This window comes from Parus major, chromosome 1A, assembly GCF_001522545.3.
Source record: "Parus major isolate Abel chromosome 1A, Parus_major1.1, whole genome shotgun sequence".
Taxonomy (NCBI): Eukaryota; Metazoa; Chordata; class Aves; order Passeriformes; family Paridae; genus Parus; species Parus major.
This window is the reverse complement of record NC_031773.1, coordinates 40,080,038-40,107,420: the sequence shown is the minus strand read 5'-3', so window position 1 is coordinate 40,107,420 and position 27,383 is coordinate 40,080,038. Positions and strand designations below refer to the sequence as shown.

The window sequence follows — 27,383 nt, the reverse complement described above, 5'->3', positions numbered from 1 at the left end:
GTTATAATTCCTTTCCTGTTCCAGTAAATCCCTTTTGCTACCAAAATACATATTCTCTGGGATTACTAAAAAGTCAGTTGCTGTCTTTTTTTTCTAAAAGTAAAGTAGTATTTCCTACAGTGTCAGCTTTTGGTGTTGGAAAACTCTTGCCTTTGTCATTGTTGAGAAGATAAATCAAAAATCTGATTTTCACCACATCTGTGTACAGAATTTTAAAATGCAAGACGCTGGAAGCATATTTTAAAGTTTAAAGCTCAAAAGCATATTTTAATTAAAATTTTGTCCTCAGATATAGTTCTTATCAGAGCTTGCCTTTTTCAATTTTCCACTCTGATGACTGAGGAGCAGATGGGCAAATATTGTGACATTGATTTAAAAATATTTTAGGTTTTTAATATATTTCAACAGCTTGTGTGTTTTGTTCTCTTTTAATGTTGTGGAGATCTTCCTTTATAAATCCTGATGAATCTATGGAAGATACTGAGGTTCCATTTTTGTAACTTGAGTCCTTTTCCAGCATTGAGAGTCCAGAGAATTGTTCAGCTTCTTGCAGAAACTTTTGAATAATATGGAAGAGAGGTTGAGTAAATAATAACAAAACCCAAATACAATGTGTGTTATTTATTTTTTTCAGTGGTGATTCTGAGTAGTTCTGTGGCAATATGAACATAGATTTTCTTGGTACCCTTCAGATTTCATAATTTACACCCAGTGAAGTTCTACAGAGGGTAGAGGAAAATAAACTAAATTATTTCTTTCAGCTTCTCCATTAAGCTTTCCTTGCTATGGATGTTCCACAGTATCATGACAAAGTGCTGAGTGGTCTGTGATGGTGGTCTACTTTAAAGTAGGGTTTGTCTGGTGTTGGGGTTTTTCCCTTCTTGAAGATTTCACTTTAGTGACCATAGTAAATCACTGAATGATGGGGGGGATCATGAATCTGTCAGTCTGTGTGGTGACATACCACCACTCTATTCCCAAGTAACTGAGAAACAAACTATGTAGATAATTAATCTAATTTTTTTACCATTTTTTTACCTTTTTTTTTTTCACCTTTTTTTCCACCACAGATTGTATTCTGAGAACACAGATGTTCAATATAATCCCCAAATCATTCCCAGGACTGCTGTGATTTTTTCTAAATCATTCTAGTACCTCTGGATTGTTGTTTCAGTGGTTTCACACATCAAAAACAAAGTGAAAGCCATTTGAGGCAGTTTAAGACTGTGTTTTAGGTAATTCTGTAATAAGGGGATTGTCTGTGTGTGTCTATTTTTAAAAGTTTTTGGGAAACTGAAAGGTGCACTGCATATTTTTTATCTCCAGATCCTGCTGTAACACATGCTGATGAGTGAACATGAGAGCCCCAATCGGGGGCATTGCTGCAAATTATTCCTGGATATAAAGTTTCAAAACTTTGAAACTATGTTTCTGATCTTAGTTTTTTGTGAATAACTTGCACACACTCGACTTAGGAGCACTAAGATTTTTTTACAGAAATACAGGGTTTAATAAACTGTGAGAACTGCTGAAATTTTGATATGGATTTTACCAAAGCTTTAAGGATCAATTCATTCAAACTTCAGATATGCTATGACTCACTTTCTTCACAGTGCATTCATGACTGACTTTAATTAAAACAACAAAGAGATACAGCATCTACAAAGTCAACACACAAAAGAAAATATCCATAAAAGGTGTCACCTTCAGTTACTGTCAGTAACTTTGGGTTTATGAAACTTCACAGCTTTAAAAGTATTTTAAACATGGTAATAAGATGTTTCCATTAATAGCACTTTTGTCAAAAAGAAGTTGTATAGATACTAAAAGAATTAGATGAAAAATCAAAAATTTTTCTTGTTTTCCCAGTCTTTTAAAACACAATTCTCTTTATATATTGTTTTCATATGTATATTCTTTTAAGTATAAAAGTTTAAGATAAATGTATATTGTTACACTTAGATAGAACCTGTAATAATTTTATATTTTGTCATTAAATACCCCTACATGTATTAATATGTTGAAGAATGTTTTTTTTTTCTTTTATTATTTTTTCTGCCTTACCTATTCTTGGAGTACAGTGTGAAACATTTCCAGCAACATGAAAACCTGAAAAATTCAATGGAGCTAGGTCTTTATTTTTTAAAAAAACTGTAAAATTAAGGTTATTACCTTATATATTTATGAGGAGTTGACAGGCATGAATTTAATCTTGTCTAGTATGTAACTTGTTCTAACACCAGGAAGACATGAAATTCATGCTCTTCCAAAGACTTCCAGATTTCTTTGGATTGTAATAAATAGAAAATTTGTTTGGATTTCTAATAAATAGAAAATTTTGCCTCTCATATAATTTATGACGTGAAGACATGAGTAAACAAATGTGTCATGTAATGAAGACTAATATTAAAATAGTTATTGAAGCTTAGCTAAGAATTAAGATATAAACCATCTGTCCTTTAACAACTTGATATTCTTTTTAGTTTTCCCAGAAATGTATCCAAATCTGGTTTTGTTTTGGTATCATTGTTTTTCATCATGTCCCATTTTCTCTAATTTCACATCTCACAGCCTGTGTAGCACAATGAATGGCATGGAGTTTTTAGTCTTTCCATTTTAGTTATTGTTTTGTTAAATAGTCTGTGATCCGTAATTGATGTTTACAAAAATAGTTGCTTAAAGTTTTGTTTATTTTTTTCATTACACTGCAATATAGATTTCTAGGATAATGGAAATTTTTCAACATGCTATTTCAGCAATGTATTTTCATTATATGCCAATGTTTATGCATAAAGCATCCTGTTTACTTGTTGGATGACAAGCAGCTTGTCAAGTATGCATGACTGACTTTCTTCTAAGAATATTTAAAATTCTTTATATGAAGATCTTTATATGACTAGATCTTCTCAACTAACTCAGTGAGAGGGGAAAAAAACACCTTACTGAATATTTATAATTTTGATGGCCTAAGTAATTCTTTATGAAATTTTGTTGTGCTTTTTTTTTTTCTTTTTTTTTCTGCTCATTAGGTAGTTAAGTCCTTCATATAGAAATGATTTTTTTGCTAATATTAAGCCAATATTTACCTCTTGGAAAAGAGAATTTAGACCTTGGAGAAGTAATGAATCAGATACTAAAACACCTGAAGCATCTAACTCAAGGTGTTTCCCAGGACTTAGTAATAGTCAAGTCATTTTGATGCAAAAAGTGTTTTGCTAGTGCAACACTTGAATGCAATGTATTCAAACATGTATCAGCTTATTGCAGATATTTCTCTCTTGTCTTCCTTACCTTAGTCTGTGCTGCATTAAGGATAGGACACCTAAAACCACCATTACTTAGTGTAGGTCTTTATGAAAAGATATCTGACACTCTGAATATGCAATTGCAACAAAGCTTTCTGCGGATTTAACTAAGCTCAGTTCCTCAGCAATTACGAGGCACAAAGAAAGCCTGATTTCACTAAGCTAATTCTGATTATGAGATTTTTTTTTATACTCTTCTATTGGTACCTTTAAATACCATTTTTGTCTGGTCATTTATGTTTATTTGGGTCAAATGTACTAACATCAAAGCAAAAATGAAATTGTTGATGGTGACTGAGTTAATAATCATCTTAATAATGTTCACTGTATCAAGTGCAAATATTTAAAAGACAGGGAACTCAGATTACATTGCCAGTCAGCAAGCCCTTGACAAGGAGGAGATCTTGGCTTTGTTTTTTGCAGTGAAGAGCCATATTGTAAGAATTCTTTCTAATCTTGTGCCCAGTTTTAAGACCCTTGCAGAGTTATCAGAGTTTCAGAATGTAAGATCTCCAATTTTGCTGGTGAGGACCTGCTTACAAAACAGATTACATGGAATAGTAAATGCTGGAACACTAATGCACTGAAGGATTCTTACTTATTATCAAATTAATTCCTTTACTGTTGTGGGTAATTTTTCCTAATTATGTTAACTCTATTTCACTATTTCTTTAATAAATTACATCCCTTAAGAATTCCATTTCAATAAATATTCTCATATGTTCTTCCAAGGTAAATTTTTAAAGTTTCAAAACATTCATGTATACCAAAAGAAAATATTATGTATGTGCAAAATTTTTGTTTCCTGTTTTGATTTCCATTTTTATATTATATTTTAACACAAGGTATTCATCTATACTTATCTCCAGCTAATCAACACTGTGGGTACAGATAAATGTTTCACTTTTGCTGACTGGCACTTATTTTGGTGAAAGATATGTTGCTGATGCAACACAAACAACCAATTAACAATGAGGTGACCTTTTTCTTTCATTATAAAATTGTCACTCAGTAGTGCATCTAATGAGCATCCAGAATTCTTGAGAGCCTCTACTGGAAAAGTATTGTCATCTCTGGTGAACATGCAGGTGGCTGAAGTAGAGTTTTTGATAAATGTATACCTTTATCAGCCTTGCTCTCTGGGACCCATTAGGAAAGGTTTCACATTGTGAATCATCTAGGAAGCCTCAGATGTAGAAATGCAGTGAAATGAAAACGGCACTGAGCTCCAAACTTAAATTCAGGGGCATACTTTTGCATAGAAAAGTAGTAAGATATTAAGATATAAAGGTCATTAGACATGCTAATGTATTTTAACTATGGTGTTTTTATTTGGCGATTTCAGAAAGCTCATTTTTATGAACCATGTTAACATTTTCATACACTTGGCATAATCCATGTGAAGAATAGACAGGTTGGTGTTTTGATGCACAAATATCTATCTGCAAGATTTGTTGGGCTGCAGCATGATAGCAAGAGTATAGTTTGTAAGGAATTCAAAGGAGGATTTTTACCAATTTTTGTTTGTGTGAAAACAGAATGTATTCTCTCAGGATGAGAGAGAACTTCATTTAGGAGAAGGCTGATGCTCAAAATTTTATGAAAGTTACAGCAAGGAAAGTAACGTAACTTTCACAATGGGGAGGATATTGGTGATTAAAAATATATAACAGAAGTTGGATATTTTGTATATAGGCTTTTCATTAAACACAGTATCTCCAAGATAATGAAGGAGAGAAGAAAAAGCTGACCTGTAACAGAGCTGGGAAAGCAAGTGTCTTTCAAGTAAGATGGTAGGTGTCAATGGACAGGTGGCAAATAAATAAAGTGCTCATGCTGTCTCTCACCTTTACAGAAGAGTTTTGAGGGAGAAGAATAAGAAAGAAACTGAAAGGAGAATGATAAAAGACAAGTGATACATATCTTTCCTTAGAGGCCTGACATTAATGAGCTTGTAATGGGCTTATTAGACTAAGTTATCTTTTCCTGAAATATGTAAAGTTAAGCAGTTATGCTAATAAGAAAAGGAGTAGCAGGACAGATTAAAAAGAGTCAAAAGTAAAATATGGAACTCTGCATTGCTAGTCAGATCCACACAGTTTGCCTATTAAACAGGTATAATTTAGCATTATAGGACCTTGATGTTTTTCAGCTATGTAGTTTGAAAATTAAATTTTCTCCTACAAGATGATGTATTTCTTCCACAAACATTACCCCCAAAAATACTGGTTATATATGAGCACACACATTCACATAACCTTATGTGAAATATTTATATTTTTTGTACTGAATATAAAAGGTTAATGTGCTGCTTTCTGCTTTCTTTTAACAGAGGTTTCCTGTTGATTGCCTGTTAATGTACTTGAGAAACTCTTATGCTGGACATTTGTTTTGGCTCTTGAGACAAGCATGACAGCATAAACCAAACAAATCACTTCACTGATATATATTATAAGATACATTTTACTAAATATAAAGTAGTCTTTAAAGGGAAGTGCAGGTAGTTGGGGGAAAAGGGTTTTGGTTTTTTAAAATGTTTTTCAGTTTGACTAGTTTTACGAAAAGTATGGTCTAGCTTTATTTCTGCAGAGTTGCTATCTGCAAAACAACCCACCAACCTCATTAGCAGAAGTTTAACCTGTAGCAGTTAGGATGTGGTTTGATTTGGTTAGGTTTCATCTTTGGAGAGTTTCACTCAAAATAATTTGCAGACTATGTAAAATTTGGATAGTACTTGATGGGCCACTCTTCCTGGACCATTGGATGCCTTGCCACAAGTGAAAGACCCTCTCTGTAGGCAATGGAATCCTGGTTGTGGTGCACAATAACTGCATCCTAACATAACCCTCTGGATTACAATGGCCACAGTTTGGGTGCATTGGCCCTGCTATGGAACTTCTGGGTGTGTTCCCTGAAATCACTGAACAGCTGAGATCAGCGCTCATCTCTGGGCATCTTCGAGTCCAACCCCACTGCTGATATCGGGGTCAGCTAGAGCAGGTTCTTCAGGGCTTTAAATAACAGGTTTCCAATATCTCCAAGAATAGAGACACCACAGGCTAAGCTCTCTCTGTAACTTGGTCCCCTGTTTGACTACTCTCACAGTTTAGTCACTTCTCATACTTAAATGCAATTCAGTTTGTGTCTAATGCTTCCTGTCCTGGGTGCTACTGAGAGTATGACTCTGTTCTACAGCCTCCCATCATGTGTTCATACCCTACTACTTGGAATACCTGCCTTTGCAACTTGGGCTGGCACAAATGTAAACAGAAGGAAGAATGACAACACTTTAAGTGGTTCTTCCTGCAGAGCTGTACTTTAACCTGGAAGATCTCATGTTTTGGGAAAATCTAAAAGAAGAGCAGCTGGGAAAACCTAAGATACTTTTGATCATGGGAAGTTTGAGAGGAAAATTCTTCATTTCATTTGGACCAAAATAAAATAACTGAAACGAAAGAACTTAATAGCTGCACATGACTCACAATCCTTACAGGATTTTATGTGCCCTGTTCAGACCAATCACATTTATATATTTTTCCCCCTTTGAGGCCTGTAATTTTATTAGACTAGTTAACTGTATAACTTAAGCACAGCTGAAAATTGTACAAGCATTTCCAATAAAATTGTGTTTGGGAAAACTTGGAAAAATGCACTCATGCACTGAATGGAAAATGTGGCATGATATTTGTAAATGGAATAAACATAAGAGATAACTGAGTTGTTTTTATAACTGTTATTTAGTTCTAGGTTTTCCTTTTCTGATCAGTAGGATTGTAATCCCTACCATTTTGTTTCTAATACGTTCATTCATTAATTTTGGCTTGTTGCTTAAGACCACAATAAGATTTATAGTTTATTTGCAAAGCAGCTATGCTAATTCAGATCTTAGCCACATTTTAGATTTGAATGCTGATCGGTATGATGTTATGTTTTTATTTTACTGCTCTCCTTTGCATTTAATTTTACTGGATATCATAGGAATTCATAAATATAATATGTTCAACTCCCAAAACTATTGTGAACTCCTAGCATTTAGGAGGTTTTGATTTGGCAGTGAAAGCATGTTTACTTTTAGAATAGAATTTATAATAGAACACATTTATTTACATATTTAAATGAATATTTATCAGGGTCTTTTTTCAAACTTGGAATATGCTCACTGGAATAACTTTGGGTCAGTATTAATAACTGTACCATATGTCTCTATATTTCTGAACCAGGTGGCTGGCAATCATGTCTCCAGATGAACAGTGGTTCAGTGACAGCAACAAAACCCCTCTTGTTCTGTGCACTCATTACCATGAAAAATCCCTGTTTTCTACTTTAACTTTTTGTTTATTTCTGAATGCTGTTTTAGTATCAAAAATTCTGTTGTTTGATGATAATTTGGTATTGGATAACTAGAATTTCTTTCATATGTGATTGAAAGACAGATGCTGCGAAACAAAGGACACCTAAATCAGCATTAGCTTCTCTGCAGTGTTGGTTAAGTTACTAGTATCATACATGTCTTGCATGAGTACTTGGCCTAGTAGGTGCTGTATCATGTATTCACTAAATTTATGTTTCTCCATAGAATAAACCTATTTCTCTAAACCCTACTATTTCCTACCTATCGTGTAGAAAGAAAACCTTTTGACGTCAATTTATCAGTCTATACTTCACATATGATCTTTTTCATTCCAACTTACATAAGTATTGTGTATAATGTGAATTTTTAATGTATATGTTTTCCTAAGTGTCTTAAAAAAAAAAATCTTAAATCCTTTCATTAGAAATGTCATACTTTAAGTTAAACTATGTGGAGTTGTTTATATCCCTCAAAGCTTGAGAAGTTTAAGTGACATGTAGACATTTCACCTAAGTTGGCCTGTTGCTATTTTTTTGTACAGAAATACTTACAGAGAGAGATGGTTTTTTTAAGAACATGGAGAGTTCTGGTTTTAATGCAACTTCATCCAGAAAAAAATCATAGTTTTCTTTTGCTCACAAACATTGAACTTAAATATAATCTCTTGTTTCAGAGGGGAAATTTTTCTTTTATACATATATTTTAATTAGTACTGGTACAGGTATAGGCTATGTTTTTTGAGACAATCACATACTGTTTTTGTTTTGACTTTGTCTTCACTTTGACCAGTTCCCTTTTTTTTTTTCCTGTACTTTAACTAAAAAAAGACAGAACCCCAACACCATGATTGACTTACTAATACATTGTGTTTCTCATGTTACCTGGTTATCTTTGTCTCTGCTGTATACTTTGGCAAGAAATGTAACGGCTTATATCATTTGATACTCTCACATGAGCCCATGTCTATTATTTCCAAGGATATTTTCTACATGAAATGTCTTGTTCAGAGCTAACTGGTGAGTGACTGCAGGACAAATCTGATCTGTTCTGTTGAGACAAAAATAGTAAGGTGCTATTCAAAAAAATGTTAACTGAGCAGGTCAGGAGAAATACCTTACATAACTTTTGTCACAGAAAAAATAAAAGTCTGAAGTTCTTTGTCTCTTCCACAAGTTCAGGAAGCTGTAGGACAGAGAAAGTCTCAGGGATTTTATGCATGTTTAAACATGAAACAAACAACTGAATTATGCACACATTCTATTGGTGTGTTGCAGCAATAAATGCTGGCTTTTGATGCACATCATCATCACAATCAGGTATTTTTCCCTGTCTTCTGGGAATCTGTTCCTATATTAGGTAAGTAACTTTATATTCCCCGCAATCTGAAGGAGTATAAGAAGGGGCTAAACAGAGGCACACTCAGAATAAATGGTTCTTGTTAGTTTATCAGTGCATCCAGGAGTGTTTGCTATATCTCTACTCTGAGACAGAATATCAATTACACAGGCTGAGCAAAAGATAGAAGCATTGAAAGCTAGCATATCACCTATGTTGCTTTATTCCATATACAGTGAGATCTCTGAAAGTGCTCCTATCTATTGTGTGCATTGTATCAATAGTTAACTCCAACAGAGAACAAGAGCTTTAAGTTCTCCACCAAAATTCTTCCTCTTGCCTCCTTAGAAGACTTGTAAGAAATCCAAATTCAAAGTACCTGAGAAACTGAATTTATGAATTATTGCTTACTTGTCTTTTACAAGCTTTGAGATATTTTTCCTAAAGGTTTCTCTTGTTATGCATAACAAAAATCTTAACTAGACTTTAAACTAGAGCACTCTGTCACAAAGAATAGGATAGATTGATTATAGTTCTAAAATGTTCAGTAAATTTTGTTATATCACTTATCTATATTTTAGTTTCTGTTTATTTTAGTTTGGTTTTTTTATTGCTTGGATGGTAAATTTTCATCTCATAAAAAGCTGTATCTAAGTGCAATATAAAGGGATGTTTCCTCCAAAAATTCTATTTACAGAAATAATTTCATTATACATTTAGAAGCACACTTTTATAGCTAGATTCAAGTTTGTCAGCATAAAGGGTTTCCAAAAGGAAAACTAAAACTAGATCTATCCTGTCACTGGGGGTAGCAGGCTGAGCTATAATATTTTAGCTAAATATTTTTGCTAAATTTTCTGATCAAAAATAAGTGCATTTCTGCCTGAATTGTGTGCCATATTGTGGAAGGAACTTTTTCTGAATTTTGCACCCATCTTTCAGTAAAAATGGTTTTCAAACCTTGCAATTTAGAAAATATTTATTAAAGAGAAGATAGTGATGCTTCATGGCTTCTGTATGGCAGTGTTTATGGTATTCTTGCATGACATATTTAATTTAAGAACCTTGTTTTACTGGAAAGGTAACTACTGATAGATGATAAGAGCATAAGTGCAACTTAATTCATAACTTCCTGTGATTACTTTGTGACTCCACAATCCAAGTCCTTCCCTATAATATAGAAGTATTTTTTTTGTCCACAAAATCCATCTCAAATTTCATTTCTATTTTAAAAAATAAACTCAAATTTGACAAGTTTTCAAGAAATAACTAGAAGGTTTTTGAAGATCTCTTCCAACCTAAGCCATTTTTAATTTAGAATCCTAGTTCTATCATTCTAAATGGACTGTGTGCAAGTGCTTTTCCACTAGAACCACTTCATCACGTAGATAAGAAATAAAAAATAATACCTAGCCATTGCTCTTTTCTATTCTAGTTTAAAAAAAGGCTCTTTCAAATTTTGTCTTGCACTTTTGCATATGGAAGTGTCAGTGCTTCACTGGGACTATGAGAGTATGTGTGTGAATTCTCCACATGTAAGGAATGTAAATTCTGTGGTTCTGTCTCCAGAATATCCATTTACTCCCTGAAAAGTTTTTCTCCTCAAGAAGTACACAGTGTGTGGACCAACCCATGACAGCACCGGGTAAGGAACGTTATCCTGAAAATGTTTAGCTATTTTGTATGCAACAGGATGATTTTGTAAAGTGAACCACTGGGAAAAAGAAAAAGGAAGAAAAGATATTCTGAAATATTTACATGGATTTATTTTTCTCTGCAGATTCTTTTCAGTGAAGCAGCTGTAGCTTGGATTTCACTGTGTGACCTTGACACATAAAGTCAAGCCCTTCAGAGAGCTCCTAGATTTGGCAAGGTTAAAAGGTAATTGAAATATTCAATGTTAAATATTTAATGTTATAGTGAATCTCTATAGGAAAACAGAAACCTCTGTATTTAGTAGGCGTTGTTATTAATAGTATGTGTTAAAATGAATGACATCCATGGTGTGAGGGGCTCCTTGCAATCTCTTTCAAAATATATTGCTTTGCTAAATTTCTCACGATTGTTTCAAAGTTGTAAGTTAAAAGTAAAACTGTGTGAAGGAAAAAAGGAAGGAGAATTGAAAACTAATTGTCCTCTATATAACTGGGTGTCATTAAAACAAGAATTCAGGTTTTTAAATCAAGGTGTGACATGAGGGCAAATGAAAAAGGGTATAAAAACTGCTATGTACATATTAGACAAATGTAACTATCTTTTTATGTTTTTGTTTATTTGGGGATTTTAGCTGGGTGTTTTTCCTAAAGCAGAAAACAAAAAACTGGCCAAGCTTAACTGAAATAACCAAGTGGAATGGAAAGAGTAAATTAAGCACACAGAAAACAAAGCTGTACAAAGCTGTCTTGTCAAGTCTTGGTCACTTAGACAATACAGAATGTCTTTTGTGAAATAAGCTTTGGTAAAACCATTGTCATCAAGCATACCTATTTTGCTATTTTACTAGAAAGATTAGAGAAAACATATCTATTTAATCAGTCCTTTACATTAAACGTAATATATAAAATGCTCACTTAAAACATTAATTTTAATCAAGGGGAATTAAATGAATGATATATAAATCAGCATTTCTTTTATCTCTAAGAGAGACATTTTCCATCCTGTACATATTTGTGGGTCAGATATTGCCTCAAGGAGAAAGAAAGTTATGAATAATTTAAGAATCACCATTTTTGCTTCTTATAAGAGCAGTAAGAAGCACTTTCAGGGCTAGTTACATGCAGTATATTCCAGGGAGTATTGCTTATTAAAAGAAGGCTTTTCTCTTATATTGGGGTCTCCAGTACAAGAAGGACATGGTTCTTTCAGAGAGGGGGCAGAAGAGGGCCATAAAAATAATACAGGTCATGCAGGTCAGGAAAACCTGACCTGTGAAGACAGGCTAAGAGAGTTGCAGTTGTTCAGTCTGGAGAAGAAAAGGCTTAAGGGGCACCTTATCACAGCCTTTCAATATGTAAAGGGACAGTTAGAAATAAAGAGAAAGGCTTTTAACCAGCTCTTGCACTGACAGGACAAAGGGCAATGACTTTTTATTAGAAGAGCGTAGGTTTATGTTTGGCATACTGAAAAAAATATTTATGAGGGTAGGGGGACATTGAAGCAGATTGCCCAGAGGAGTTGTAGATGCTCCATCCCTGGAAGTGTTCAAGATCATGCCAGTGGAGGCTTTAAGCCATATGATGTAGGGAAAGATGTCTCTTCCTATGGCAGGTATGTTTACTAGAAGGTCTGTGTAAGGTGCCTTCCAACACAAATCACTCTATAACTCTATTGTGTGTCTGGAAACACAGTTTATACTTGGAATTTTAGGGAATACGATCAAACAAGTTTTGTCTGAATCTCATAAGCAGAATAAAAATCATCATAATGAAATACTAGAATCTAGAATAATAAAAGGACTAATTGTTCATTAATATTATTGTCAATAAATTAACAGTGGGAAAATGTCTCTAGAGAAAAGAAATTATCCCTACTGTATCAAGCTATTAGGAAACTGTAATGACAGATCTAATAAGATGATGCTAGTTTTCCATCCAGATTACTGAAAATTATTACTCTGTACCTTTATATCTTTTTGAAGTGTGTGTTAAAAACTCCTGTCAAAACTGAGCCCAGAAGCTAATAAGACTTTTAATGTCATTACATTTATGGTCCAGAAAAATAGAACAAGGTAATATGTGGAAAATAATTTACTAGATTAAGAAGAAGTGGGGCTCACTTAGGAACCAAGCATACATTTAGGGTTAATGGGTATCATCTGTGATTCCACCTCTAGTGCCTGTGGCCACCAATCAAGGAAATATTCTAATGAGGTGATGGAGACAAGTTTCTGCTCTGTATTACTTCTCCAAAAATATCCTTTCTATTATTAGTAGCTCATTCTTCAGATAAAATTGTTAGAAAATACATTCTTAATATTGTTATTTTTTTATTCAGTACTCAAATTAAATGCTACTATTAGCAATATGTTGACATGCAGTTTTTCCTAGTTCATTGAATTTCACTATTTGACTTACTATTCTTTTTATGAATAAAAAAGAGTGTCTATAATTCAATAGAAAAACAATTTTCTTTAAATAATTGTCAGTATAAAAATATTTTAGCAATATCTGTTTGGTACTTATTTATCAAGAACGTGAGATGTGCTTATTCGGATGATGAACTTTGCAATTCAGTTCTTGTGCCTGACAAAACTAATTTCAATTTATTCACCCTCCAGTCACAAGAAGAAACATGAGAAACCTATTCTCTACACCTTCAAACCATACAATGTTCCTAATGTCTGACTTCACACTGTCTTTATCTATCTGATGGCAATATATTGCACTGCATTTTGCAGAAAATAAAATGCTGTTTCTAACGTAACCATAAATTCATCTCTTTTTGTTGAACTCAGAAGTTAAATCCTTGACAAAGAGGATTTGACATATGAAATCACTTTCTGGTTTCTATTTTGATGGGGTTATATATAGTTGCTTAATAAAATCATTGACACCTATATGCATGTAATATTGTATACATAAGAGAGGAAGACATAGGAAGTAAACAGGTGCAAGATATTTTGCTTGATTGACTATAAACTCTCTGATGCATTTCAGGAGGTGAAAATAGTGTTTCTTGATGTATTTCAGGAATAAATCTTTTATATCTGATTAAAATGCAGATGAGCATCACAAACTATTGTAATTTGTAAGGGTTGATCTCCTGATGCAATCTTCTTCCATCTGCTTCAGGTGTAGAGCTTACAGAGAATTTGTTACAATTACTGAATGCAATTTGGGTGCAGATGCAATCCCCTACCTAAAACTCCCCATGCAAATGAGAACTCTTTTATAATACTTTTGATGATATCTGCTATTTAAAAAGAAAAAAAAACAACAAACTGCAACTTTATAATAAAATCATTGCTAGTGATGAGAAATTATGGAAGTACTATGCAAAATTTGCATGAGAACACATGGAAAATCTGAATTATTCTGAGATCAGGATCTAATATCATATTTCCAATCTTAAAGTACTAGTAATGTTAATTTGGTAATTTTTAGTTCTTAGATTGTTTACTTAATATGTAAGGAGACATAAAACAAGCCTGAAGTCAATGTAATTATCTTAAAGACTTTTATTTCTCTATTTTTAAGATTATCTTTAGATTTTATTGACTGTTTACTAGGGTCTTTTATTAAGTAATTCCATTTCAAGAATTATTTAGGGAAAGGAAATTATCCCAAAATCTCCTTATCCCACAATCTCTTACAAGATCATTTTTCTTTGGCTATAAGAATCTCAGAGTAATTTGTAGAGACTTTATCACATTAAAAACAAACAATATATGTGAACTTTACCACACCTACACTTAGGAATTAGTAGAGGGACACAAATTTCTTGGAGTAATGATCACTTGATAAAAGTGACTAGGAAGTAAAGAATTATCTTCTTCAAATGTGTCAGAGAGAAAGGGAAATGTTTCCAAAGTGGTGATTTTCTATTTAACAGATGTTACACACAGAGAACACATTTTTATTTTAAAAATATTTTAATTCTTTGTGTTTGGTAGAAAGAGTAACAAACCTGCCCTTTCAATACACAGCTTCTGCAAAACAAATAGTCTGCTTTTAAAGCTGGCAAGGAATGCAGGATCAGCAATGATTTGACATTGAGAAATTAAGCTGAGTTTTTAGTAGAAGGAAACTGCATTCAATGAACAAAGAAAAATATGCGTAATACTCCGCTTGCAAAGAACGATAATATTCTGTAAAATGGTTGCCTGTCAACAGGAGCTTTCTTTATAACTTTTCTTCATGAAAGGAAGTAATTGAATATTCAGTTCACTCTGTTGATTTTTTGATAGCCTGTGTGTTATGGCAAAGTAATTTTTAAAAAGTGCTATTTTTTAAAGGATATTTACATAAGTACAAATCTGCAAGATTCTTTTTCGCTGTGTTACCTGGAGTTACAAAACCACACTTACATCCTTAGCAAGAACTCTCCTTGCAAGAGTACTACACTCTTGAACACTAGAATGGCATATCTTGGACAGCTGGAGTGAAGAGATACATGACATGGAACAACTGACAGTAGATAAAGACAGTGTCAGAAACATTCTTAAGGGTGAAAGAAATTAAAGACTAAGTGATCATGAAAGCTTGGGGTTTAGAGTGTATTTCTTAGTAGGTATGTGTGTTTTCATTTCAGACATTAACTAGAACCTAATACCTCTCCAAGAGGAGAGAACAGCATCTATGTGCAAGAAAAAAACCTCAAAGATCTAGAAAGTAGATTGTGATTTTTTTTTTTCCTTTAAAAATGAAGAAAATAGCATAGCTCTATTAATTTCTATGACTATGTAAAAAGAACCTGACTTTCCTGGCCTTTAACTTTTACATATGAATGAAAATTAGCAGTGGTTCTACAATTAGATTAATTGCTGATACTGTGATGGAAGTTGCAAAGAAAGGGTGAAAGGTAATGGGTAAATTGTAACTGAACAATTTCTGATATATTAGAAAGGCTTTGACCTGAATCAGGCTAAGTTTACCAAACTCTGAGTATGGTAAAATAACTGCCAACATAATTGTCTAATAAGGTTTTTTCAGCTTCCTAGTCTGAGCAAGAAATATTCTCTCTTCAGTTTGCATCTTCATAAGTGTCACAGCTTTGGTGTCCTGCTCTGGCTTTTAATATCTTTGTCACTTTTTATTTTTCGTATTCTGTGGTTCTTCCTGTTGGATGTGTGTTCTCAGATCCTATAAAACAAATTGGAATTCTGGGGAACTTTCTGTTTCATAAATAATTGTGTTGAACTGTACGAATAAGGAAGAAATGAAGTTAAAACTCCTTTTAGAAAAAGGACAACTTGTAATCACAAGGTGCTTTTTGCCTACTGAGGAGATGAGAGCTTTCCTGGTGGTGGATTGGAGAGGTTTCAAAATATCCAAGAATAAAAGATTTTTTTTTTTCTTTCTTAACAAAGAAAATAACCTTAAAAAGGATAAAGTATTTCTGGAAGTTCTCTCTCTCTCTTTTTTTTTTTTTTCCTATTCTCTTTATCAGTGCCAGCAGTTGCAGATTAAATACCTCTAAAAGTAATGACATACTAATTGTTTTAAAATGCTTGTTTTTTCCTCTTGATTTCTATTTCAATCAATACAATTTCCATTAATATCAAGTGTACAATCAAGCCATGCATATATATGTGTATATATATATATATATATGTATATATATATATATTCAGAAAGAGAGAGATAAGACCTCCAAAACTTACCCAATTGCATAGTGGTGATATAACTGAGGAAATCTCAACAACTTACTGGACATACCAGTCCCTTTTCCTTCCTTCCTTTTCTGTTCTCAGCTGAATATTACTTCCAGCTGTATTGCCCCATAATGTGCTCATCTGATCCCTTCACAAATTAATTCTGCCCAGTAAGCTTAGGTCATACCATGCTGGAAAAAGAAATAAAAACTTCCTTCATACTCAGATCTCAGAGGGGTAACTCTAATGACAGAACTTAGGAGGCAACACAAGTGGGGGAGGAAGAGGAATGGGAAAGATGTGAGAATTGCTCCTTTTGCAACAGCCAAACATATTTAATACTGAAACACACCACCAATTCATTTTTGGGAGGGGGTTTGTTTGTTCGTTTGTTTGTTTTGCTTGGTTCATTGTTTGGCTTGTTTTTTTTGGGGGGGGGTTTTGTGTTTTTTTTCTTGATTTTTTCTCAAACCTTTGTCAAACAATATATTTTGTTTCAATGTTAGATTAAGCAGCCTTTAGTTTTTCTGAAATTCCAGCCATTCTAGTATACTAAGAACCTACATTTTAAGAGTTTTACATCATGACTATTGTTTAAATCAAGATTTTTTTACAAAAAATAATTAATGCATTTAATTTTTTTCCTAGTAAACATTACTTGTATGCATGTGCTATGGAAATGTGCTACTGGCTCAGAATAGCAAATAAGATATTCACTAAGTCACTAAATATACACATGACTAGAATTTCCTGCCTCAGACAGTAAATGCTATACTATTATTCTGTTGGCTTGAATGTTTACTGTAAATGTAAAATATTTATTTTTATAATTTTGTTACTTCTATCAGTTGCCTTCATGATTATTTCTATTTTATCAAGATATTTTACTGAAAATGTAATCTGGGAAGTGGGGGAGATTTTAATTGTGAAATATACTGTCCAGGTAAATAAGAAATTCAGATGTTAACATGTCTGTAGATGTATGTTTCTCTGAATAATTAAAAACAAACCACCATATCATCATTACCACCCTTTTTCTACAGTGATTTCAAAGTTCTTAAAGGGTTGGCACTGGGAGATTCTCATTGTTATTTTAATTTAAATAGAAATTAATTGTTCAATAAAGTATTACTATAACAAAATCTCTAATTTGATCTTTAAAATTTACTTTGTTTATATTATGCTTATGTTTATATATTTATATATGTTTATATTAATATATGTTTATATATTAAATGTGAAAACATTTCCATCTTCCTTGGTTCTAATTTCTGAAATCCATTTATGTCTAGCTGTGCAAAGGACAAAAAATATTTTATGAAAAGAAACAGATAATTATGATCTGCATACATTTTCATATATGGAATATATGCATATATGCATATATTTTCGGTAGTTGATAAAACTATCAACTGTTCTCACTTAAGCAGTGAATTTTAATTAATAAGTTATATTTTAACAATGTTGTAGCACTAGTTAGAACTCCAGAAGAAAAGCAGCATTAGGTGTTTCAGAGTCTTTATATTAATATATGCATAGGATTTTCAGTCTACTTTCCTTGATGGGAAAAAATTTCTTTTGAAGTCATTGAATTTCGTTTAGAAATGTCATCTTGTATTTTAAACAATAAGGCTTAGAAAAGTGACATAAAAATGGGGCTTCCAAGTGACCTGACATCTGAAGTTGCAGAAACTTTGTTTTGATTAGGGCAGGGAATAAAACTTGCAAATCAGGAAGAAACAAAAAGAAACCAAACCAACCAACCCAAACCAACCCAACCCAACCACAACCAACCCAACCCAACCACAACCAACCCAACCCTAAGCAAAGCAAAGCAAAGCAAAGCAAACCAAACCAAAGCAAACCAAACCAAACCATTAAAACAGAGCAAAAAAGTTTATGAAAAGTTGAGCTCCAGAGCCCAGAATACCCGTACACTGACCAAAGTCTAATGACTGTCTGGGCTTGGTGCATTGGGATTGACAAAGCTAAAGGTGGTGATTTTCAGATGTGTTGTACTGGTTATTAAGTACCAACTGTTGAAGAGCTGGCTAGTACCCATCAAACTATAAAGGAGAACATACATTTAATAACCTGTGAATCGTCCTAAGATGACAAGATTTCGTCTGCCAGGTTTTCTACCTCTCTGTAGCAGCTTTAAAGAGAAGACTTACTTTGAGTGGGTTTTTTTTTAAATAAGAACAACTTCACATTTTCTCACAGAAAAGAACATCTCTCAAAAGATACTTTAGGAGGTGATATAATAAGTGTCCCATCTAAGGCCAGTATTAGCTGTATATCTGTGGGGAATATTCCACTTCTAATATGTTCTAAGGAACTGACCACTGGTATGCTCCCATATCCTTTCTCTTGGTTTTGTTTGGTTATTTTGTGCAGGTTTTTTCATTTCCTGATTGTTTTTAATCCACACATTAGTTATTGTTTTATTAATCTCAGTTACAGAGAAAGCTACTTTTTTTTCCTCATTGACCTATAATGTATTTGAAAACTATTTTATCCTCTCACATGTCTTAGAGCATGCTAATTTTCCTCCATTGCCTTGAGTTGTCTGGAAATAAGATATTTCTTACTACATTACTCAAGTATTTTATTATAATATTGAACAGAGCTAGAACCACCTCAAATTCTGATTGGCACGTCATCCACTTCCAAAGGGTTCTTACCAATGTGGGTTATGCCAGCAGACTATACCCAAAAAGAATAATAGTAATATGTCCAGAGAACTTGTCCCATTGCTGGAAGTCCTCAGGGCCAGGCTGGATAGGACTTGGAGCAACCTGCTCTAGTGGGTGGCTGCCCATGGCAGGGATTTTGGAACTAGATGAAAGTCCTGGTATTGGAACCCAGACCATTCTATGGTTATATAAATATCCCTATGTTTAATTTAATTATGTTTTTTTCCTACCCCCTTCTTACTAATGGGTTTTCCATGAATGAGACTTGTCCTGTAGAATTAGAGCCCAGGAGCCTGTGGTGCAACAGTCTTCATGTAGCTGCTTGGAAAAGAAAGGAAAATTCTCTTCCTTGACTCTTAGGCTAGTCATAAAGCCTTAAAAAGAGATGGATAAGTTCTGGCATACTTTTAAAATGTGTTCCATCAATTTAGAATAAGCATGGCATTTACTAGTTCTCTATTTCTAATTACCAATGAGGTACAGAAACTTTTGGATGGGAAAACTCAAGTATTTGTTTCTTTTGTGTTTTTTTTTTTTTACTGTTATTTTTACACTTCTAATTCAATCTTGTCCCATGGATTTTGGTAAGTTAACCCAGTTAATGAAGTTATTAATGGGTAAATTGGTTAATGGTTGTTAACCCAGTTAATAAGTGGTTTCTTCTGAAATAATCTGAGTTCTTAGTTATAAAACATACAAAGAGTCTCAAGGTTTTTCCTTGATGGATAGATTGACTTTGTGAAGAAAAGAAAGCAAATATTTGAAGGGAGAAATTACTATGTCTTCAGATGTTGAATGAGAGGGGAAAAAATTACACATTTCTCAATTACAATGCCTCTTTCTCTAAAACTTATTGTAATTTTCAATAAAGGTTTCAATAAAGGTTTTTAGTCCATTGTTTTAAGATGAAACAGTATTTATTGTTTCTGCTTTAGTTGCGTATATTTACAAAAAGAATAATGCTGGTATCAAATACGCTGACAAAAATCTGATTTTCATAAGGCACAATATGAGATTTTTTTTAAGAAAAAGCTCATTTTCAAATAATCTTTTAGAGTGCATTATAGAGTTTGTCTTTCTGAAGTTGTAGGATAATACAAAAATATGGAATTACGATGAATAATCTTTTATCATTCAAAGAGTATTAAATAATGAACATTTTATGCTCCATTACCTTACAATTTAGAGCACTCTTTTTTCTTCTCCTTCTTCACATGAGAGAAGATCATTTACTAAGGCTTCAACTGCAGCCAGCTTTAACAGAGAACACAACTTAATATTTTAACAGACCAAATACAGCTCTCTAAATTGAGGAATTACTTTAAAAAATTCCAATGCTTTTAAACTTGTGTGATCTTAGAAATCAGCAAAAGCAAAATGGTTGGATCATATACTGAAAAGGAGAGGCTTATTTGAGATTCTTACACTTTCTTAAGTAAGGTCAACTAAAATTCAATGTCTGTATGTTCATATAACTTCTACAAATGAGAGCAGTCAATAGGAAAGAAAAGCAAAGTTTATAATATTTCTGTAATCAAGTGACTATTATAATTTTCATTAAAAGATTATTACTGTCCACTAGACACAGAAGACATGGTTTCATAATTTTTATGTCATGAAAGGCAGGTTTACCAGGTTTAATGCTCTGAACAATTTTAAATCTTTAATATGTATTTGTTCTGCAGTATGAATTAATATTACATGTTCACTTATGACTGAGTGGTCTGCCAAATAATATAAGAAAACCTCTGATAGCTTTTCTTTCTATTTTATGCTGAATGTTTAAAATTAATGCAGTTTAGATTTTGTGTAACATGCTCCAGCTGTGGTTGAATCAGAGTTTAGTTAAGGGGAAGGTTTATGCATTTGAGAGAGGCACCTCAATGTGCTGATTTCCCAGAGGCAGTCTGCTTGGCCCCTTTTTTGTAATGGTGACTTGTGGGCACTTCCTTGTTTGCATGCAAATGCTGCAGGTGACCCCTCCTGATCTCTGTTTTGTTTGATTTTTTTTCCCTTCTTTCACATCATTTCAGACCCTCTGCTCAGCAATCCTGTCTGCCTCTCTAACACAGGGCTGTTCTCAGCTGTCTTCCCTTCCCATCATCGCTAGTTTAAAGTCCTCCTTACCTTGAAACATTAAACAGTCTCTGATGACTTTATCACAGTATATTGGGTTGTAGGAAAAGGTGGAAAACTGCCATCAGTACCAGGCATAGGTGTCGTTCCGATTGGGAACGGCCGGAAAGGAACGACACAGACTCTCAGGGAGTCAGAACAAGAGGATCTTTTAGTTTATTGCTTGCAGGCCTGCTTTATAGACAGATACGTGGAAAGTACAGAAAGGAAACTCTTATTGGTTAGTAAACTGCTACATTACCATCATTGGTCAGTGGGGTACACCACCCCCCTGACTTTCTCCTGCAAGGAAAACAAGGAACACATAACAACACCTGCAAGGTTGTTTTGTGTCCCTGAGGATTGTTTTAATTCCTTCTCATGTTTTTCCCAGACTACTTTCTCAGGCAAGCCTGAGGAGCTGTGCGGCCTGTAATCTGTATAGGCACTGTGGTTCAAATTTAGCATCCATACATAGGTCCACAGGTTTCTGAAATTTGTTACTGAGCTTGTCAGTGAGTTCTGGAGATACTAGTACAGAGGCTCCGGCTCTGAATTGAAAATATATTCATAAAGAATTTCATTGCCTCTATAGCTATTGATTTACCTCAAAGCATTATCTGTTATCAAAGATTTTAAAACTTGATGTAAAATTATGAAATTAAACTCAATCAATGCAGAAAAGGATGTATCAGATGCACAAATTCAGGATCTATAAAAACTTATCCATAAAACAATATTTTCTTATCTCCATATTATCTATCTATCTATCTATCTATCTATCTATCTATCTATCTATCTATCTATCTAATATCTATCTTTGAAGCTTCTTTTTCCATCTTTTATTTCCCTGAACATTGTATTTATTTCCAGATGTTATCTATCTATCTATCTATCTATCTATCTATCTATCTATCTATCTATCTATCTATCTATCTATCTATCATCTATCTAATATCTTTCTTTGAAGCTTCTTTTTCCATCTTTTATTTCCCTGAACATTGTATTTATTTCCAGATGTTATCAAGTAGTGCAGAATAGTCCATTTAGAACCCAATTATTTATATAGCACTTGAAAATAACTGAAATACTCTTTTTAGCACTTAAGTACAAATTTTTCAAGCTTGACAGCAGGGAATAAAAAAGAAAAAATACTCAATTTGTGCTCATTAAAACTGGGTAGTGTTTGAAGTTCAGTCACAAATAATTAAATAAGGCAAGTCATCTAATTGAAGAAAAGGTGATGTACAGATCAATATATTTGTTTTCAGCACAACATCTGTCTATATAAAATCAGAGGTTTGAGAAATCCAAGTACTTTGATACAGTTATCTAAAAGATAAGAGTATTGATTTGAACTTTGCCCATTCAATTTTTTATAAGACTGTGTAAAAAATACTTTATCAAATTGAAAAATTACTTCTAAGCCCAAAAAACCCAGTGTAATAGATTTAAATTTAGTCATCTGCTTGAAGCTCCACTTCTCCCTCAAATCAGAAAAGAGAGAATAACTTTTATATTACCAAGTACTAAAATTTCCCTTCCCAAACAATTAATTACCTTTTTTTTTTTAATATTTAAATAAAATAAATGCTTGTAAAATATTTTTGTCTTCTACATTTTGGGTTAATCTACTATTCCTTGAAATTCTACTTGACTGTCAAAACAGAAGTACCAAGTTTGCGCAACTTAATAAATCATAAAAATGAATAAAACCTATGAAGTTTCCAGTATTCTCTTTGTTTTATACAGTCGAAATAATAACATCATTCACTTGATAAACCCTTCTTATAAGCCATTTTCTTTTCCAATATATGTATGTAATTTTCTACAATTTAAACAAATATGTAGGAAATGATAATATGTATGTTTTTATACTCTGATAAGGCTTATGCTTAATAAGATATATCAAGAGGTTGATAATTACTGTCATATTCTATTATTCCTAAATATGTAATGAACATCATGGGTTGCAGCTGATGGCAGGATGTGCACTTTTCATATGGTACTGTGAAACATTTTAAAATTAACTCACTCAAAATTTCTCACATACTTTAACCATAATTAAACAAATTTATTACTGTCTAAATTATCTATTCTGGGGCTAAGGATTACTTTATAATTAGCTTAACACAGACAAACACAATATCAATCTATTCCTAAAAATGTAAATTTTTGTACAAAATCTTTTTTTATAGTCTCTGTGAGTATTAGTACATGAGAGGAAGGGAAAATATTGTAAAAGTATAGAGTATCAACATCAAATGTAATTGCCAGATTGGATGAAAACCATTCAACCCACACTAACATGCTTAGATATAGGAATGTATTATTGTAGTACTAAATGATGTTTACAAAATTACCAGATGTGCCAAAGATTTGCTCTATAGTTAAGGTTACAATATGAAATCTTTATTTGATACATTCATATTCTGTCTTCAGAGTAGCTTGAAGTATAAATGCAATATCAACACAAACCAAAAAAATATTTGTGCAGGCATAGTAAAAAGGAACAGTAGTGTTATGATTGACTTCAGAATTATTTTTTAAATAAAATTAAAGTGGAAATACCAACTTCTATCCATGTTGTACTTCTTACAACAGTAATAGAATATAACAAAGACATATTTTCACAGTGGAACCATGGCAAATTTTCAGTCATATATACATGACATATATATATATACATGATTATTTCAAATATGTAATATTTTATATTCTTTTCTACCCGCCCATATTACAAGGACAATATGTGCTTTTAAATTTGGATATAGTCTAGTTATCTAACTCATACAAATGGAATAATGAGAGCAACAAAAATAGGATTCAAGATATATTTTTTGCTGTGCATCAAACCCCATTCTGGATCAATTAGAAGGCTACCACTACAGTAGAGCATACAAATTCAATGTTTAATGAAGAACTCCAAATAATATCATAATTAGTCACAAAATACTGATCCTGTTCCTACTCACTTGTCAAATGGAAGTAATGGTGTGATATAGGTGTAGACACAACACCACCCAAAGTAACACCACTATGACTTACCTTTTCTAGCTTAATGAACATTGGGAAGAGAAAATGTAATTGATGGTGTAATTTCTTAAAATAGAGGTAGTCTACATATCCCATTGTTTTTCAGGTTTAAATCCGGCATTCAGTCATGGTCAAGGTCCCTAGGCTTTCAGGAGTGGTTACTGCAGGACAGTTAAAGTCCTTAGGGCTTTCCATCTGGAACCTGGAAACTGTGTATGGATTTTAAATCTTTCCCCATATAGAGAGTTTGTCAGTCCACCAAGTTATTTGCAAGATGAGGCACAACTTCAATGCACAAATATTAGGGTTAGTCCATAGATGTGGGGAATTTTATAATTTCTTAACTTTGTATACAGAGCAAAGTAAGATATGAACACAATTGAAAACAGTATTCAGAAATTACAAGTATGCTGCTAGATATTGGGGTTTAATTTTTGTTCTCTAAAAAGCAGCAAAACTGAAAAAGAATTTAAGTTGAGGTATCGTGGATTTCATGTAGCAGAGGGACTAATTCACAAAGGTTAAGCACAGCACAACTGTGAACAATGCTTCAGTCATATTACTGCTCCTTTTTTGTCCAAATAATCTCTCTCTCTCTCATGCAGCTAATACAATTCATGACAGTACATAATATTTAAAGTGAAATCTCTGGTAGAAGACTATTTGCTTCTCTAAGCACTACAGAAGTGCAGGAGCTCCTTAATTTCCTCCTCTGTCCAGAGAGAATCACACAATTTCTCATAAACTGGAAATTTTACCTTTGCTTTTTCCTTTTCCTCCTTTCTTTTAACATGTCACTGATGTTTAAAATTTTAACATTTTAAAATACCTAAACTATCCAAACTGCCAGTTAGTGTGCATTTTTCTTTTTTCCTTTCATGTAACAGGGAAGAGATCTCCACACAAAAACTGCCTTATAAAAATGCATCCGACTGTGAAACAAAATACTTTGAAAAATGAATGTATAAATAGTTCACTAGAAGAAATTCATAACCTGAAGATAACGGGAAAAAACGTGATGGAAAAATTAGATGCATCTGATTATATATAGACTTATAATTAGTGAAAACATTTTGTTAGTGAAAAGCATTATGTCAATGAAATAAATGAAAAATTTATGATCCATGAATCAAAAAAATATAGTTCTTTTTGAGCTACAAGTGTGTTCAGTGAAAAGTCAAAAAAAAACCCCAAAAAACCAAAAAAAAGCACCTGCTATTTAAAAGAAGTTGTCTCCTGTATGGTTTTTAGCTGGGGCAAAATATGTCGCTTCAGAGGTAAATTAATCTGTGTATGATGAACTACCAGATAGAAACTTAATACAATGAATGCATTGTTTTCTGTGCTAATTGTACTGCAACCTGCAAGCTCTGGATCATAGTCTTACTAAGAAAAATGTTAAGTAGATCAAGTAAAGAAGAAAGAAAAATAAAATTAGTACAATTTACTTTCAGGGTCTGGCTTTCAAGGAGATCCAGATGACACTCAAAATTATTTAAAAATACTCTTTCACATCTACTTTCAGCTTCATAGTTCTATATTAACATCATACATTTAAGAAGCAGTGAAGTGAGGAACTGAGGTATATCTAAGATCTTTCTTATTATAGATGTCCAGTGTATTTAATTGCAATTTTTTGTGTGTTTTATCCTCATGCTGTCTAGTATGTTTGCCTTCACATATTTATCTGAACTCCTGAAGAAATTATAAGCTTAATGATAGATTGCTCTTAGAAGAGCCTCATTTATCATAACTGTACTAGTAGGAAAATCCTCAGATAGGATAAGCATCTCCTCCCTGACATAAAAGTAACATAAAATTGACACTGATTTCAGTCAGCTGAGAAAAAAACATAAATTAGTTCAGCCTCCACCAGACAGATTTTCTGGAATTGTATACAATTGTAAACCTGTCCTCAAGTTTATACATTGGAATTAAAAGGTAATGACTGTATTTTGATTGTAAGCTTGCAAAAATGAAATGAAATTAATACCCTCATACATTCAATGAAATACTTCAATAAAATGGCAATGAAAAGGAATCATGGACCTTAGAAAATTCATCTTAGAGTGTTTAGAAACATCTAAGCTGATTTAAACCTGTAAAATAAAATGCACATTTTCACCCAGATTTTGTGAATACATATTGTATGTTGACCATTATCTATATCAATAGAGTGTTTGCTTCTGGGAAGTACAAATTTAGAGATAAAAAGCATTAATTTCCATTAATGTCTTATGCAAAACTTACATCAAAGGTCCAGAGAATCAAATGTTAAACCACTTCCCCAGTTCTGTGTGGAAAGTAGAAAAAGTCTCTGTGGTTAGGAGGAGTTTCTGTTTACCTTTCATATGATTCTTCTTGGTTTATGCTTCAAGAAAAAAAGAACAAGACAAAATGATGGTGAGCTGGAAGCAGTGGGTAGTGGACCTGTATTTAATGAAAAAAATCCATGTCTTTACTATTCTATATAATGAGAAAGTCTTCTAAAAGAGTCCTTATTACAAGGTCAGCATCAAGATCAGTGTCATTTTCTCCTTCTAGAGACAATGTTAAAAATTGGGAACTTATTTTTAGAAACATCATTCAAGCATCCTAGGTTTATCAAAGTTTTTTCAGAGTTTATAATAATGAGTGAGGATGTGCAACAATCACAGTAAAACTTTTTCTTTCTTTTTCAAAGTGATAGATGTTGTGATATGTGGCCCGAAAAGTAAACCATGTCTTTATTTCTGCCTAGTAGTTTGAATTTCTCTTGCAATCCCCAGCAGATAATCCTTGCCAAAATGAGTCAACTCCTCTAGGTTACTAGAGGAGGAGGTTACTAGGAAAACTTCTGACATATGAAAAAAAATTGACTGCCTGCTTTTTTCTTGAGCCTCAAACATGGAATTTTGCACAACAGCCCAAGATGACTAGTTATATCACAGATACAGTAAAAAACTGGAAAGAGAGAGGGTCTAAATCAATCCCCACTGAGGATAAAACTTTCCAGACTGTAGTCCTTTCTCAGCTGTGGTACTTATATTAGAATACATGTGTCATTTGACCAGGTGTTAAAACAGCTGTTTGAGAAAGAAAATATTTATAGACTATGCTTATAGACTATGAAGAAAAATGTTAGTGTTTGGCAGAAAAGGATGGTTAAAATAATCTTGTACATAAGCATGACGGCTAGTAAATACTTTTCTGTATTTACTGTTTCTCACATTATTTTATTCAGTCTCATTGGC

The 27,383-nt window shown here is 33.0% G+C and overlaps 1 protein-coding gene across 1 annotated transcript in view; it reads left to right on the top strand.

The window, feature by feature from the left end:
• Nucleotides 1-27,383, top strand: part of MGAT4C (MGAT4 family member C) — a 323,879-nt gene that overhangs the window by 64,854 nt on the left and 231,642 nt on the right. Inside the window, exon 2 of the mRNA XM_015629496.2 lies at nucleotides 10,772-10,872. The gene's annotated coding sequence lies outside the window, so the exon portion shown is untranslated. The remainder of the gene's footprint in view (nucleotides 1-10,771; nucleotides 10,873-27,383) is intronic.